Source organism: Homarus americanus, unplaced genomic scaffold (assembly GCF_018991925.1).
Source record: "Homarus americanus isolate GMGI-L3 unplaced genomic scaffold, GMGI_Hamer_2.0 scaffold1024, whole genome shotgun sequence".
In the NCBI taxonomy this organism is placed as follows: Eukaryota; Metazoa; Arthropoda; class Malacostraca; order Decapoda; family Nephropidae; genus Homarus; species Homarus americanus.
The window spans coordinates 2,248,204-2,265,111 of NW_024715228.1; the positions used below are offsets into that span (position 1 = coordinate 2,248,204).

The following is a 16,908-nucleotide window of genomic DNA, read 5'->3' on the forward strand; positions in this document are numbered from 1 at the left end:
TGTAGGTCGGTTAATATAGGTCGGTAAATGTTGGTCGGTAAATGTTGGTCGGTATAATTATGTTGATGGCTAAATATGAACAGGTTAATGTGAAGTGGTAAACATTTCAACGGTAAATATCTGAAGGCAAATACGGGATGGTAAATGTTGCGCAGAAAAGGTTCCTTGGTAAACATTGAATGGTAAATGCTGAGTGGTAAATGTCTGGGTGGTAAATGCTGGGTGGTAAATGTCTGGGTGGTAAATGCTGAGTGGTAAATGTCTGGGTGGTAAATGCTGAGTGGTAAATGTCTGGGTGGTAAATGTCTGGGTGGTAAATGTCTGGGTGGTAAATGTCTGGGTGGTAAATGTCTGGGTGGTAAATGTCTGGGTGGTAAATGTCTGGTGGTAAATGTCTGGGTGGTAAATGTCTGGGTGGTAAAATGCTGTCTGGGTGGGAAAATGTCTGGGTGTAAATGCTGAGTGGAAAATGTCTGGGTGGTAAATGTCTGGGTGGTAAATGTCTGGGTGGTAAATGTCTGGGTGGTAAATGTCTGGGTGGTAAATGTCTGGGTGGTAAATGCTGAGTGGTAAATGTCTGGGTGGTAAATGTCTGAGGAAATACTCGGCATTAAATGTACAGAGGCAATAAATGTTGGGATGTATATTCTAGAAGATACATTAAGGATACGTGAAGGATACATTAAGGATACGTGAAGGATACATCATTGTTACGGAATATCCAACACCCCATAAAAGGCTTCAACTCTCCAACCGTTGCTTCAAACTCAACTATCAACAATTTTCACCACACGAAATCTACAACAAAATTAAACCCACTTTCATTATTACACATAATAAGAAATAGATGGAAAACTCTCCCCAAATTGAAAAAAAAGTATCTAAAATGTTCAAATATTTAGCAAAAATATACAAATGTTCAAAGTCCACGACACAAATTTGTAAAAAAAAAAAAGTGAAATTTTTTTAACAGTACAGGAGGTCGGCGGAGGACTAGTGTGAGACAGAGATAACCAATAAGGTGCTGGAGCCGACGGAGGTGACGCAGAAAACACAATAGTTCTCCCCATAATTTCTGGACGGTAAACCTGGACAAGAGTGTGAGGGCTGACTTAACACACACCACAGCACAACCCCGCCTGGTCATGGGATAGAACCCTCGTCACTTGGAGTGGGAGTCAAGAGTGTTAACAGTCGGACACACTAATGTATAGATGCTAGACAGACAGACACAAGCATGCATGCATGCGCGCGCGCACACACACACACACACACACACACACACACACACTCACTCTACCCAACAACGTCAGCTAGAGAAGGTACAGAAGAGGGCCTGCAGAATCATGCTAGGCGCAGACTACTCCGGCTACAACAACGCTCTCTCCACCGTGAAAATGCCATTCCTCAGTGACCTCCACCACCACACACTAGCAGGGTTTGGCAGTGAACTAATGCACCATCCTCGTCATCGCCACCTACTGCCACCTGCAGTCCCCCGCCCACCACGCGCAGTACGCCACTACAACAAATTTCAGCCCATAAGAGCCCGCATTGATAGATATAAGAATAGCACCATCCCATCTATTGCTAAAATGATTAATAAACAGCTCCTGATTTATGTACTGTACAGCCCTGTAAATGTACTGAACGTATATCATTACGTCTAAATCACATGTAAGTCTGTATATTTTCAGCCACCACTGCAACTCTATTAATAAACCGTTTATTATTATTACTATATTTATTTTACACTTAAAGCATTACCTACCAGCGAAGGACCTCTAATATAACTCATAAAAGTGAATTCCATTTCTTTAACAGCGACTTCACCCACATTCTCAAATTCTTTAAGGGTCTTGCAGAGTCTCTAAAATCGTTCCAACAATCTGGCACCGGTAATTTGGGGGGTTAAAAATAACTTATGGGGTGAAATTTGTCAAAAAATAATGTGGTCTGTTCTTATAACCTTTCGTGTTTCACTTCCACGTAAGACAAAATTTCAAGACCAACTTCTCACTTGAGTCAATAGATGTACCTGAGTGAGGGCAGATGGGTATCTGGGCATCTGACACCTGGGTACTTGGGCACTCATCTTCCCTACATCCCTCTCTCTGTTCACACTATTCGTCCCCTCCCCCCCTGTAATCCCACCTCCCCCTCTTCCTCTCCTCCCTTCCTTCATCTCTTCCTCCCCGTCTCCGTATCCCTCTCTCTCCCTCCTACCCCATTCGATCCTCCCCACCTCTTCCTCTCACACCTGTACTCACACATCTTTAATTCAACTTGTCGTCCATTAACTTCCTCTATGTCACCCGCCGTCCGTTCCTCCGTGTGTCCAGGAGTTGTAAACAAGGAACTGACACGTGAGAATATGTGTCGTAGCCAAGCCTGATGTGTGGATACGTCACAACAAGGTCTCAGATGTGTTCAATTAAGAGCAATTTTTTAGTCATTATCGTTGTGAATTATAGCCCTATATTCTCCCCATATGGCTGACCCTGGAGGAAGATGGGGAGAGAGAGGTGGGGAGAGAGAGAGAGAGGTGCGCCAGTGTGTGTGTGTGTGTGTGTGTGTGTGTGTAGGCCCTCCCGATATTGAGTGAAAGTGATAAATCGAAAAATAGTTGTGGAAGGCAAAGAAACCTAACCTAACCTAACCTAACCTAGCCTAGCCTAACCATTCACTATTTTTTGGAAGACAACAGCAGGACTCCCAAAGCCCCAGACCTGACTAGACCAGACCTAACCCACGGCAATAAGAAGTCCCCCTCCAAAAACCACCATCACCTACCTACAAACTTTTTACCTTCAAATTATACACCTCCACACTTGGTCTTCCTCCTCCTCTTCATCATTCTCTTTCCTCCTCTTCCTCCACACTCCTTCCTCCTCTTCCTCCACACTCCAACAATCATCTCACGTACTGTTCCATTCATAAACATATTGGCCACAGGAAGGTAACACGATATAGCTCTCACACTCACCCACAGTCACTCTACAGCAGTCACTCACTCACACACCCTCACACACACACCACCCACAGTCACAGTCCTACAGCAGTCACTCACACACCCTCACACACCCCCACAGTCACTCTACAGCAGTCACTCACACACCCTCACACACTCACCCATAGTCACTCCACACACCCTCACACCACAGTTCCCACAGTCACTCCACCCTCACATACTCACCCCAGTCACAGTCACTCTCACACACTCACAGTCACACACTCACCACATAGTCACTCCACACACACTCACACCACAGTTACCCACAGTCACTCACACACCCTCACACACTCACCACAGTCACTCTACAGCAGTCACTCACACACCCTCACACACTCGCCCACAGTCACTCTACAGCAGTCACTCACACACACACGGTCGTCCCTCTAATTAAGGGATGTGGACCAAGAACTGGAGACGATTTTTCAGAAGTAGAGACGCGGATTTGGTTAGGTTAGGTTAGGTTAGGTTAGGTTAGGTTAGATTAGATTAGGTTAGGTTATGCCAAGTCAGATTGGGTTAAGTTATCCAGTTAAAATAAGTATTAAGTCCCCCTCCCCCCCCCCGTACACCTGCGTTACACCTGACACATAGGTCACAGTTACCTACCACTATTAAATCCATCATGGCACAGAACACACACTTTCTCCTTTCATCTAAAACTTTATCAAAGGAACTACTCCCCTTACCTGTTCTCAACTTCTTATCCTGCACACACACACACACACACACACACACACACACATTTCATCTCAGCAATACACACTCACTGAACCTCATCTTACATACTGACCTCTCTCACTTACTTTATCTCTTCGTACTGCTCTCTCTCTCTCTCTCTCTCTCTCCCGTGGTGGTGGAGTGCGTGCCCCCCTCCCCCACACAGCTGGGCGGGTCACTGCTAGATCCACCTGAACACACAATGTATTAAGTTGACTACACGACAGACTAAGCCTAGACCCTGACCCCGATGTGTGCGTGTGTGTGTGTGTGTGTTTAGACCCTGACCCCGATATGTGTGTGTGTGTGTGTGTGTGCACCAGTATGAGGGGCGCCCATAAGGTCCTGAGAGAACTTCACTACGCATGCGCCACCGGTCATCACTATGTGGGTCAGTGGTGCCAGACTAGCGTTGGGTCTCCCTGACCAGTATTGCCACAACAAAGTTAGGCCACAGCTCCAACTCCTAATGTTCTCCAGCTCGCTTTATTTACCTTCACGTCTTCCCTTGACACGCGCCTCTCTCTCTGCTGCTGGTGTGGTGTGGGTGTGGTGGTGTGGTAGTGGTGTGGCGGTTGTAGTGGTGTGGCGGTTGTAGTGGTGTGGTAGTGGTGTGGTAGTGGTGGTGGTTGTGTGATGGTTATAGTGTGATGTGCAAGTGTGGTGCTTCTGTCGTGGTAATTGTGTACGTATGATGGTGTAGAGGTGTGTAGTGTAGGGTTGTGGTAGTGTAGGGGTGTGAGTGTAACGGTGTTAGTGTAGGAGGCGTGAATGTAAGGGGTGTGTAAGTGTAGGTGGTGTTATTGGTGTAAGCTATGGGTATTTGAAAGTCATATGCAAAACTATATCTTAAATCCGTCTCACACAGAAGTTAGCACCACCTCTCGCTTTAGTCTCCACCGATCTCATATTATCCCACCTCGACTCCACAACACGAGTTTATATTCAGATCCAAATCCCCTAAGACAAAAAAACCCAAAACAAAACATTATCATCGCTCCTAACATTATACGTATCGACCTTTAAGCACGAGAGGATCCCCCACCACAACCCCCACCACAACCCCCACCACGCCCCCACCACACCCCCACCACGCCCCCCACCACGCCCCACCACACCCCACCACACCCCGCCCCCCACCCCCCCACCACACCGACGACCCTCCATTTACATACGTGTACAATTACTAGGCAAAAAATCAGGGTTGAAGCGGAGGAAAATCTTCAACAAATGGAATAATGACAATCACATGGTGAGGAATGCGGCCATTACTTAAGACCCAGGTGAGATCGCGTGAGTTGGGGTGCAGGGGGTGCAGGAGGGCAGGGCAGCAGGGCAGGGTGCGTCTCTGTGTCACTATGTTTGTAGGCATGTCAGTGGTCTAACTCTGTAACGTGAAGAGCTACAATTGTTTATATTTTGCATGTGTATTTGTGTAGCGTGTGTATAATTATAGACCTAAAGCTGATGTGTGTGTGTGTGTGTGTGTGTGTGTGTGTGTGCGTGTGTGTGTGTGTGTAGGTGTGTGCGTGTGTGCGTGCGTGTGTGTGTGTGTGTGTGTGTGTGTGTGTGCGCGTGTGCGTGTGTGTGTGTGTGTGGGTTGTTTTAAGAATGTAGTTTATCTTTTATGACAGAACTCACGAACACTCGGACCCAGAACCCCGCAAACATATCTAGGGTGTCAGGGGGTGAGGAAGGTGTGATTATGGCGAAGAGAGAGAGAGAGACGAACCGCAGCCCTCAAGAGACGACTCAGTTCAGTGGTCGCTTGGGAGTCACTGGATGATAGTTTAATAAGGTCATCTCTACTCAATAAAACTGACAGCAGAAATACCTCGCTATTTTGACAGCGCTGGGAAACTGTCAGTGCCGTCTTGTGTACTGTCTATACCGACCATGAGTCAGAAAACCTGTCTATAGAGAGAGAGTCTGTTTCTCTAATATCTCTAACTTACTCTCGTCGTTCTGTCTTTCGCTACATCTCTCTTTCATCTGATTGTCAGGAGATCACGTCCGCAATATACTGTCTGGCGGAGAGAAAAGAGAGAGGAAATTTATGTTCTCTCTCTCTCTCTCTCTCTCTCTCTCTCTCTCTCTCTCTCTCTCTCTCATCCACCTCCTTCTCCATAGACTTTCATAGTGTTGAGAATAACAGGAGTCAGGAGACGGAGGAGGAGGGTGTGAGGGTGAGGTGGGAGGCAGGGGGAGGGGGTGAGGGGGTGAGGAGGCTACTGTCTGTGGCTCCTCCCTCATCATTTTAAATCCTCTTTTCCCTCACTTCTCCCTCACCTCTCCTCCCTCCCTCCTCCACTTCTCCCTCCTCCTCCACTTCTCCCTCACCTCCTCACTTCTCCTCACCTCCTCACCTCTCCCTCCACCTCCTCACTTCTCCCCTCACCTCCTACCTCCCTCCACCTCTCCCCTCCCTCCACCTCCCACCCCTCCCTCCTCACTTCTCCCTCACACTCCCCACTTCTCCCTCACACTCCTCACTTCTCCCTCACACTCCTCACTTCTCCCTCACACTCCTCACTTCTCCCTCACACTCCTCACTTCTCCCTCACACTCTCATCATTTCGTCAACCTCACCATCGTCATCTCAACATTGTCATTCCGCCTGCGAGGTCCCCACGCCCACCTCGTTAGCCCGTACACAACGTTGGCCACGCCCACTTTAAAAGAACGCAATACTGGCCACGCCCCCTTTGTTAATATACTACATTAGCCACGCCCCCTTGTCACCACGCCCCCTTGTTAGCACCACAGGTGATAACACAAGAGCGATGAGAAAACTTCCCACGAGTAGGTTTGGGTGACTTTACCTGTCCCACTCACTCACACCTGGCCCACTCCCTCACACCTGGCCCACTCCCTCACACCTGGTCCACTTCGACATATGGCCACCTTTCACTTTACCGCCCCATCCGGCCACCTGGGCCACCACGCCCTCTCCCTCAACCCGGCTCTGCTCTAGTACCTACGCTCCACCCCCCGCCCGCCCGTCCACCCCTCTCGCTACCCGGCCATGTTGCCGAGATAACCCGCCCTGCTTCGCACCATCACCAGGCGGGCCACACCTGCTGGCTAAGGTCACACCTGCTGTGACAGGTCATACCTGCTGGGCCAGGTAATACCTGCTGGGTCAGGTCACACCTGCTGGGCCAGGTCACACCTGCTGGGCTAGGTCACACCTGCTGGGCCACGTCATACCTGCTGGGTCAGGTCAGGTCACACCTGTTGGGCCAGGTCATACCTGCTGGGCCAGGTCACACCTGCTGGGCCAGGCAGGCCACACCTGAGTGTAGCATAAACTGGGTGGATGAAGGAATATCGACCAGGAGAGTTTGTGGGAGTGAGAGTCAGTGAGGAGTGAGAGAGTAGAGAGAGTAGAGCGAGTAGAGAGAAAGAGAGACAGATTGTCGGCTGAGGTAGTGAATAAATTCAAAAGTAATTTTTTCCAGGATGTGTGTACTGCAGCCACAGGTAAGTGTGGTACAGATGCATGTGGCCACAGCTAAAACTACAGTGGCGAAGGTTGCCTTTGCCCACAGCTATCTATGCCAACTCCATATAGCCGGAGTTAGCTACATATGGCCAGAGGTACATGTGGCCAGAGGTACATGTGGTCAGAGGCACATGTGGCCAGAGGTACATTTGGCCAGAGCTATATGTGGCCGCCTATAAGAGGAACACGTTAAAAGATTCAGAGGCCGGGGCGTCATAAAACCAACTCGGGTAAACTGTAAGGGAGGCGAGAAGACCTGCCACCTCACAGATCGTGGCCACAGAACAGGTCGTGGCCACATCACAGGTCATGGCCACATCACAGGTCATGGCCACATCACAGGTCATGGCCACATCACAGGTCATGGCCACCTCACAGGTCGTACCCACGTCACAGGTGAGCCAGGTGAGCTAAGTGAGTCAGGTAACATGAAGGTGGAGCCAGCGGTGGAGGCGTAAGGTGAACGTCCGACAGCCAGGTTGTGAGTGGCTGGAGGAACGTGACGTCATCTTCCTAAAAATGGATAAGTGATTCTTATAACGACTCTCAAGATGGCAGTAGATAAGACCAACCAATTAAACTATCGTACGGTAGTTTGGGATTAAATTAAGATAAGCTAGGTTAGGTTGTGTAACTCAGCAGGTTAACGAGTCACAAATTCAGCAGAATATTGTGGAAGCGACAAGCGACACTTGACACATCCCAGATCACAACACACACGACCACTGGACATCACTGAGGCCTGACTGTACCAATTAGTGTTCATGTCTCGTGCTCTGTGTTCCCAATGTGAGGTAAATGTGGCAGGAAAACGGGTAGTGCAAATCAAGGAGAAAAATCGACCCTTTTTGAAAACATTTATTGCTAGTGATCATTTAAGTTCTCGCGAAAATTGATGTTATTATGAACTTGACAAATATTTAATCTCTTCTATTTTAAAATGTCGAGTTGCTGTGGTGAAGAGGAGGATTTGTGTGTGTGTGTGTGTGTGTGTGTGTGTGTGTGTGTGTGTGTGTGTGTGTGTGTGTGTGTGTGTGTGTGTGTGTGTGTGTGTGTGTGTGTGTGTGTGTGTGTGTGTGTGTGTGTGTGTGTGTGTGTGACAGCGTTTAATCTTTACTTTCTCAAAACGTTTGTCAATGATATAGTTCAGTAATTCCCTCTGAACGATCATTATTATTGGTGTGTTTTACTTATTGAGTTATCTTCATCACTCCTCCTCCTACTCTTTTTATCCTTCCTACCTTCTTTCTCTCATCTCTACCTTTCTTCACCCTCCCTTCACTTCTCCTCTAACCCTCCGTCTTTTCCCCATCCTCTACCTTCTCCCCCATTTCCTCTCCCACCCTCCGTCCTACTACCTCCTCTTTCCCCTACCTCCCTCACACACCTCCCTCACTACACCTCATTAACACGTGGGTGAGAGGCCGCCGGACCCGCCCACGAGTGATTTTTCATTAATCAGGCGACACATCTCCGACAATCCATAACCCACAAAGTGACCCAGCTGACACCTCCACCACGAGACTCCCTTGGTGTTCGGGCGCATCTCCACCCCAAGAGGCAGAGAGGGAGGCGGGCTGGGTCTTCCATTACGAGGGAGGTGGAGTGTGGGGGGGTGTTGGGGATGGAGTGTTGGGGGAAGGTGTTGGGGATGGAGTGTTGGATGGAGGTTGAGAGAGTGTTAGAAGGAGAGAGGGTGAGAGAATGGAGTGGACTGCTTACTCTCACCCACAGGGGAATACAATGAAAGAAATAGGAGAAAGTCGGTGTTTTTTCTTGAATGAAGTGGGGAGAGTGAGGGAAGGACGGAGAGACTAAAGAGAGAAAATAGAAATGGAGGCAACAGGGGGGAGGAAAGAAAGGAAAAAAGAGAGTAGAGGAAAGAAGGAAGGGGAAGCATAGAGAATGGATAAAAAGACAATAGGGGAGAGTAGTAAGAGGAAAGGATGGAAGGAAGGAAGGAAGGAAGGAAGGAAGGAAGGAAGGAAGGAAGGAGAAAAGGAGACTAGGGGGAGAGCTGCACCATCACCCTCCTCCTCTACGATGAAGGTACACGGGTTAGTGACGCATCACCCAGCCACCAGAGGTCAGGACTCGACTATATCAAAACAGCGCCAGCACGAGAGCAATCATACGGCGTCTGGCATTCCACGCCATCCCAATAATGACGTGCTTATCAGTCTTACGCCAGACGAACGATCGCCATCAGTAGCGGACCTAATATAATACGATATAGGGGAGCACACCAATTGGACCTAGAGGTAGAGATAGAGGTGGAGGTAGAGATAGAGGTAGAACTGGAGGTAGAGGTAGAGGTTATCGTATTCAAAGGGATTAAGTCACCGTACTCTATGTGTGTGTAAATGTGCAAAGCGCGGAAAACTCTACGGAAGCCACGCGCCAGAGTTCACTATACTGCACACTATGAGGGCGAGGGTTCACACTAGAGCGGGAGGACAGCTACAAAAGTCACCTGTTTCAACATAATACACCTGAGCTCTCTCTCTCTCTCTCTCTCTCTCTCTCTCTCTCTCTCTCTCTCATCCTATACCTATTCCAAAGCCGACCTTCCCCTCCTCCTTTTCTCCGTCCTCTTCCTCCTTTTTTTTTATCTCCTCTCCTCTTCTTTCTTCCTTCTCTCTACTCCCCTCTTTTAACTCTTCTTCTATTCTATTCCCATTTTCACCCCTTCATCTTCCCTCCCCCCTTTCCCGCATCTCCTCCTCCTCCTCTCCCACCCCCTCTCCTCCTCCCTATGGTATACATCAGGCACTTCCAATAATTATTCTGGGCCAAGGTAAAGAACATAACTTTTCCTTGTACCGGCTCACAAGACTCCCACACGACCCCCCACAACATGGCCCAGCGAAACACCTTATAATAACACTCACCTACAACCTCTTTATGGGCCACTCAGTACGGATAATAACAAAAACAATAACAATAATAACAATAATAATAACAATAATAATAATAATAACAATAATAATAATAATAACAATAACAATAACAATAATAATAATAATAATAATAATAATAATAATAATAATAATAATAATAATAATAATAATAATAATAATAATAATAATAATAAACAAGTGGAATACAATATACTAACCCAAGGTAACTTTCTTTTAACACGCAAGGGTAATATAAACATTAAAAACGACACTATTCTCCCCTCACTACCACTAAGTTTTAACATGCAAGCTAACAACATCTTAACACAGTCTAGTTTATGGACAACTTAACCTTTAAATATATTTCATCCACACCGCCAACAATTTAACAAGAAAGGTTAATGTTAACATAAAAAAATACTCCTCAAAATACCAACGAGTTTGTAAAATACACATTATAAATATTCATCACCAGCTAAAAGACATATTAACACAGCCAATATTAACACACAAGGTTAATATTAACATGGCCAACACCTTCCAAACACCGCTAAGCTCATAAATTGTTCCACAAAAGACTCCTGAGCCACAAAAGTATTACAATATTTAACAATTTCAACACGACAGACTATTATCATCATGTTAATTACTGTAATATTATCATTATCCAACACCAGCACTGCCAAGGTGAGGTGTAGGTGTAGTACTCAAGGGGATGTCATTGTACTCAGGGAGGAAGAGGTGTAGGTGTAGTACTCAAGGGGATGTCATTGTACTCAGGGAGGAGGGGGTTTAATTATAGTACTCAAGAAGTTATCATTGGTATTTATAGAGGTAGAAATAAGTTTAAAGGAGCATCGTAATGAATTTTAAGAGACCAATAAAGTTAAAGGCGCAGAAAACGTTTTAAAGACCCAGTAAGTAGTCGAAAAGTATCAACAATGAACTTTAAGGAGCAGAGAAGAATTTAAATGTGCAATCAAGACATTAAAAGAGCAGCCAAAGTTTCCAATATTCAGCCAAAGTTTCCAAAGTGCAGTCAAAGTTTGGAGTGTGCAGCTAAAGTTCTAAGACACAGTAAAAGTTCTAAGACACAGTGAAAGTTCTAAGACACAGTGAAAGTTCTAAGACACAGTGAAAGTTCTAAGACACAGTAAAAGTTCTAAGACGCAGTGAAAGTTCTAAGACACAGTGAAAGTTCTAAGACACAGTGAAAGTCTCTTAAGGTACAGGAGAAAGTTTATTAAAATCACGCGAATTTTATGGTTATGGAAGGAGAACATTTGGGTAAATTTTTGTTGACATTCTGTTTAGTCTTCCGGGACCAGCTGCCAACAGGTGGTGCAGGTAGGGAGGGAGGGGGGTGAGGGAGAGAAGGGAGAGGAGGGAGAGGTAAAGAGGGAGAGCAGAGAGTGAGGGATATAAGGTGTGGCTGGGAGGAGAGGTGAGAAAGGGTGTGGCCGGAGGATGAGGAGAGCAAGAGGAGTGAGAGAAAGAGGAAGGAGAGAAAGGGGAGTAGGAGAGAAAAAAATTGTTGCTGGGAGAGAAGAAATGATGGGAGGGAGGGAGAGAGGAAGGAGAAAGAAGAAAGAAGGAGGTGGAGGAGGAGGAAAGAGGAAGAAGAAGAAGAAGAAGGAGATGGAGGAGGAGGAGGAGGAAGACGTATAGGTGTAGGAAAACGAGGAGGAGGAGGAGGAGGAAAAACTAGAACCCATTCGATCAATCTCTATCCAATACAATGGTCGTCAACTTAAGAGCCCCCCACCCACCACCACCCACTACCCCCTCCATCAGGCACGGGCCATCAGAAAGTAGTGCCAGTCAGCCTCATCCTGTGTCTCGTTTTGCCTCACTCTGATGGCCGATCCAAGACCCTACCCCCCCCCCCCCCCCACCAACGATTATTCAAGTGCTGTACGTAATTTCTCACATCAATGGCACTTTCTTGTTGGAGGAGAGAGGGGGTGAGGGGGGTGGGTAACGTTAAAACTAAAACCACCTATGTAAGAGGTTTCTAATTTGATTCACCTGCTAAGTGGTTTCAACTCTATTCATCTGTGATTCGATCTAATTATATGGGTTTCAGTTCGAGATTAATAAATCGATTCACTTGTAAGAGGTAGAACAGAGCGATACACTAGCAAAAGGGGGTGTATCGCAACAGTGCAGAGCGAGGTGGTGAGGCATAGCAGGTGTGTGTGTGTGTGTGTGTGGCAGAGTCGAGTAAGTCAGGTCGAGTGTGTGTGTGTGTGTAATGTGATTATTGTAGTGAATAATGGCCAGCCTCCCACACTAGGTATTATGTCCAATACTATCATGTGTTGGTGTTGCTGAGCGTCTGGACAAAATCCCACCAGACAATTTCCCAATGGACAAAATCCCTAAGTGGTTTCAAGGTTTAGTATTCATCTCGTCTACACCTAACCTACATAGCGTCTTAAGCTTCCTATTGACGTAATGTAACCCTCCTTGTTATATTATATCCGGAGTCTTGAACTATCTTTAATAACTCTCCACAAAGTGTAGTAAGTTACTGAACACAATCTTACCTGACTTAACAACTCGACATAGGACACACGGGTTTCTCAGAGGCATTATAACTCTCTCTCTCTCTCTCTCTCTCTCTCTCTCTCTCTCTCTCTCTCTCTCTCTCTCTCTCTCTCTCTCTCTCTCTCTCTCTCGTTAGGTTGTAATCATATTGTGGCCTTAAAGAACTTCAGTTATTTGTTATAAATTAACTTGGATGATGGTTTAGCATTTTAGGGAGAAGAAAGGAAAGGGAGAATAAAGGGAGCGAGGACTAAAACGATAAGAGAGAGGGCGAATAAGGGAGAGGGAGAATAAGGAAGGGAGAGAACTAAGGGAGATAGAAAATAAAAAATGGAAAATAAGGATGAGAACAAACAGAGAGAGAGATGAACAAGAGATGGGAAAAAAGAGAGGGATAAAACGAGGAAGAATAAGGAAGAGGGAGAAGACGAGGTAGAACTGTGAGGGAGAAAGGTGGTGGTGGCGCATCAGTGGAGGGGTGTGACAAGCATACTCTCAGCCGCCTTGTGTGTGTGTGTGTGTGTGTGTGTGTGTGTGTGTGATCCAGAAGAGGAATCGAAGAAAGCAGAGGGGATTAATGAAATTCAGGAACACCTGAGTAGAGAAGATGGGGGAGGAAGGAGAGAAAGGAGGAGAAGAGGAAGGGAGAGAAGGAAGGAGAGTGGTGTAGGGCTGGCTTAGGCCAACCAGCTGAAACAAGGGTGTGAGGAAAGAGGGCCAGGACGTACGTTAATCAGACAACAGACGAGAGAGAGAGAGAGAGAGAAGCTGCTATATCTGAGCCATCACCACATAAAGACGTCTCAAGTGGCCACCATTATAACACCCAACACCTCAATTCTCAAAGTTTACGTAAGATTATTTTTTTTTTCCTCGTAAGTGAACCTATAAGAACCGACTGACTTTACCTGATAACAAACATAGATTCTTAATTAGTTTTACGTTGAATAAATCCTTGTCAGGTAATGAAGGTAAGGAAGCATATAGATGGATGACTTGAGGTTAATCATCAAAATAACCTCCAAAAATGATATTCTATTTACACACACACACACACACACACACACACACACACACACACACACACACACACACACACACACACACACACACACACACACACACACACACACACACACACACACACACACACACACCTCTGCTGCTGTCTCCGTCACGCTGCATTCTGTGCATTTTGTTTTAGCCAATCAGTGTGCTGGTGTGATGTAACTCTTAACCACACCCAAAGTTCCCAGTGTTGAGTGCCAGAAGTGTGGGGAGGAGGGGGAGGATGGTGAAGGAGATAGGAAGAAGAAGAAGAGGAGGAGGAGGAGGAGGAGGAGGAGGAGGAGGAGGAGGAGCTAGGAAGAAGAGGTTGGGCTGTGGACTCATGCCAGTTAAGACACTAACAAGATGAACCCTTCTGATCACTTGAAGAGAAGCTTAAATCTTTTCCACCTAAGATGATGCCAACTTTCCTCTCAGTGATCAAGGATAACCAGCGTCAAGGGAGAGTGGATCCTATTAGCCTTCATGACATACAGTTAGGGGCGGTACGGATGCAGCACACTGAAGGAATAAGGTCTTAGTAGCAGGGACTTCGATCGACCGCCTTTACACTCCCCACCCGACCCCAATCCGTAAGTCAGATACCCTTTCACAGCTAGATGGACTCAGGGTGCCTCAGCGAGCTCAGTAACCAAGTCAGCCACCTCACCCCTCAAGAGGCCATAACTACCAACACTAATGACATAAAAGATAATTATCGATCTTGTAATCTTGTGACACATCTACATAATAATCAAGTTCGGTTATAGCGCAGTTACCGTGTTAACAACTCAGCGAGGGACATAAAACCAGGGATACCTAACAACCTAACCTAACCTAACCTAACCTAAGACACGTTTTAGTCCTGTCAATCAACTGGGTGAAGATCAGAGCACAAATCTTGCTCTTCAACACACACCAATTACAACTTACCGTATACACCTTAACATGTACACATTTAATAGTACTGACACTAATTAATTTATACATATTTCATAAGACTTACCTGTATGTAGGATAATTAACAATATCAGTCAGGTAGAGTGGCGCAGCATCAACACAATTAAAATCTCGCCTAAGAAGTGAAAACTAGGCAGAAAGAGGAGGCAGGAAGCATCATCTCGCATCGTGTGTGTGTGTGTGTGTGTGTGTGTGTGTGTGTGTGAGATACCAACGTGCGCCGGTAACAAACACACATAAGCAATATATTTATTACACCAACAAAACTGAGTGAGTGTGACGTAGTGATAATAACAATAACAAAAAGAAAAAAATAACAACAACAAGAAATAACAGTTACGTCATAAAAACAATAAAAGTGACGTCATATAATCAATAACAGTGACGTCATAAAATCAATAACAGTGACGTCATAAAACTAATAACAATAACACTAAGAATAACAAGAAATAACAGTGATAATAACGAGTTGAGTACAGCGTGAGGGAGTCAGGAGGAAGGGGTATAACAGCCTTGGCGGGTCACTCATACCTGTGAAGAATACATGAGCTTCTGTACCTGTGTTATGTATCACCTGAACCCCTGACCCACTCACTCACTCACTCACCCACCCACCCACCCACCCACCTTCCTTCCTTCCTTCGTTCGTGATACTTGGCTCATCACCCACCTTGCCAACCCACCCCTTATGATAGTTGGCACACTACCCATCCTTCCACCTGATACCTGGCCCACCACCCACCCCTCATCATACCTATCCTACAACCCACCCTCATCATACCTGGCCCACCACCCATCCTCAGGGAAAAAAACCCCCCCATGATATACCCTCACATACCTGTTTTAACCTCCTCCCCATAATGACGAAATAATATGATAACGTTTCATTTCACTCCCTCTCCCCCCTACTTATAACGACCCACCGGCTGTAAGGGACACGAGTCAGCTAGCAGAAGTTAGCGAAGTTTGGCGGAGTTGAGGTGACATAAAGCAGGTTAAAGGCAGGAGGTAGAGAAGGTAGGAGTGAGGGAGGGAGTGAGGGAGTGAGGGGGGAGGGAGTGAGGGAGGAGGGGAGGAGGGAGGGAGGAGGGGAGGAGGGGGAGGAAGTGAGGAGGTTGGGGGAGAGAGGGGAGGGGAGGGGCTTCGTGACGCCCACCGACTCTCCGTCAGCAGTTAAATTGAACGGGAGTCGTTAAGGATGTCTCTCAGTCCCTCACCAGCAGGCACTAGGTCACACGGGGTATTAGGGGATGGGGGAGTGTGTGTGTGTGTGTGTGTGTGTGTGTGTGTGTGTGTGTGTGTGAAAAAATAATAAAATTTATATATTCCCGACAGGTGTTCCTCCCTCACCCCCCCCCTCACCTGGGCACTTGACTCACCTGTTTCATTAACTTCATGTATTTGTCTTAGTAAATCATATATTCTATTTCATCATCACCTATGTACTTTTCTTTCCCTTATGACATTTTTATATGCTTGATTTTTTATTTTATTTTTTTATTTAAGCAATGTAAACGTTGAACCTTTTGTCATAAGTAAGAGTTAGTGATATCCTTTATTATTATTATTATTATTATTATTATTATTATTATTATTATTATTATTATTATTATTATTATTATTATTATTATTATTCCTCAATTACTTTCTCACCATTACCTCCCTCACCCATTTTCTCTGCATCTCTTTTCTCCCACAATTTCTCTCCCTCACTTTCTCTTCCTCACTCTCTCTCTCTCTCTCTCTTCATAACTTTCTATACCTCACCTTCTCTCCATCATTTTCTCTCACTCCGTTTCTCACCCACCACCATTCCTTCCACCACAATTACTGGTAAAGAACTGGTGAAAGGCCTCCAGTCACTACCAGGACGTCCACCACCACCCTGATAAGAGAGAGAGGGAGGGGAGGTAGAGATAAGACGAGAGAGAGAGAGAGAGAGAGAGAGAGAGAGAGAGAGAGAGAGAGAGAGAGAGAGAGAGAGAGAGAGAGAGACCTCCCCGGCTCTCACAGGAGTTATCAATAAGGTAAATTAATATACAGGTCAGGTAGGGCGATGGCCACCTCCAGTCTACCCGAGTTGTGGCCATTCCCAACCTATATAATTGTGGCCAACCCTCCATCGTACGTTAGTTGTGGCCATTTCATAGCCTAGACGAAATGTGGCCATCATCCTAGCATTCCTAAGTTGTGGCCATCTCACCTAATCAGTG

The 16,908-nt window shown here is 46.2% G+C and overlaps 1 protein-coding gene across 3 annotated transcripts in view; it reads right to left on the bottom strand.

Annotated features, from left to right (window-relative positions):
- Positions 1-16,908, bottom strand: part of LOC121855866 (protein SSUH2 homolog) — a 103,172-nt gene that overhangs the window by 73,531 nt on the left and 12,733 nt on the right. The window lies entirely within an intron of this gene.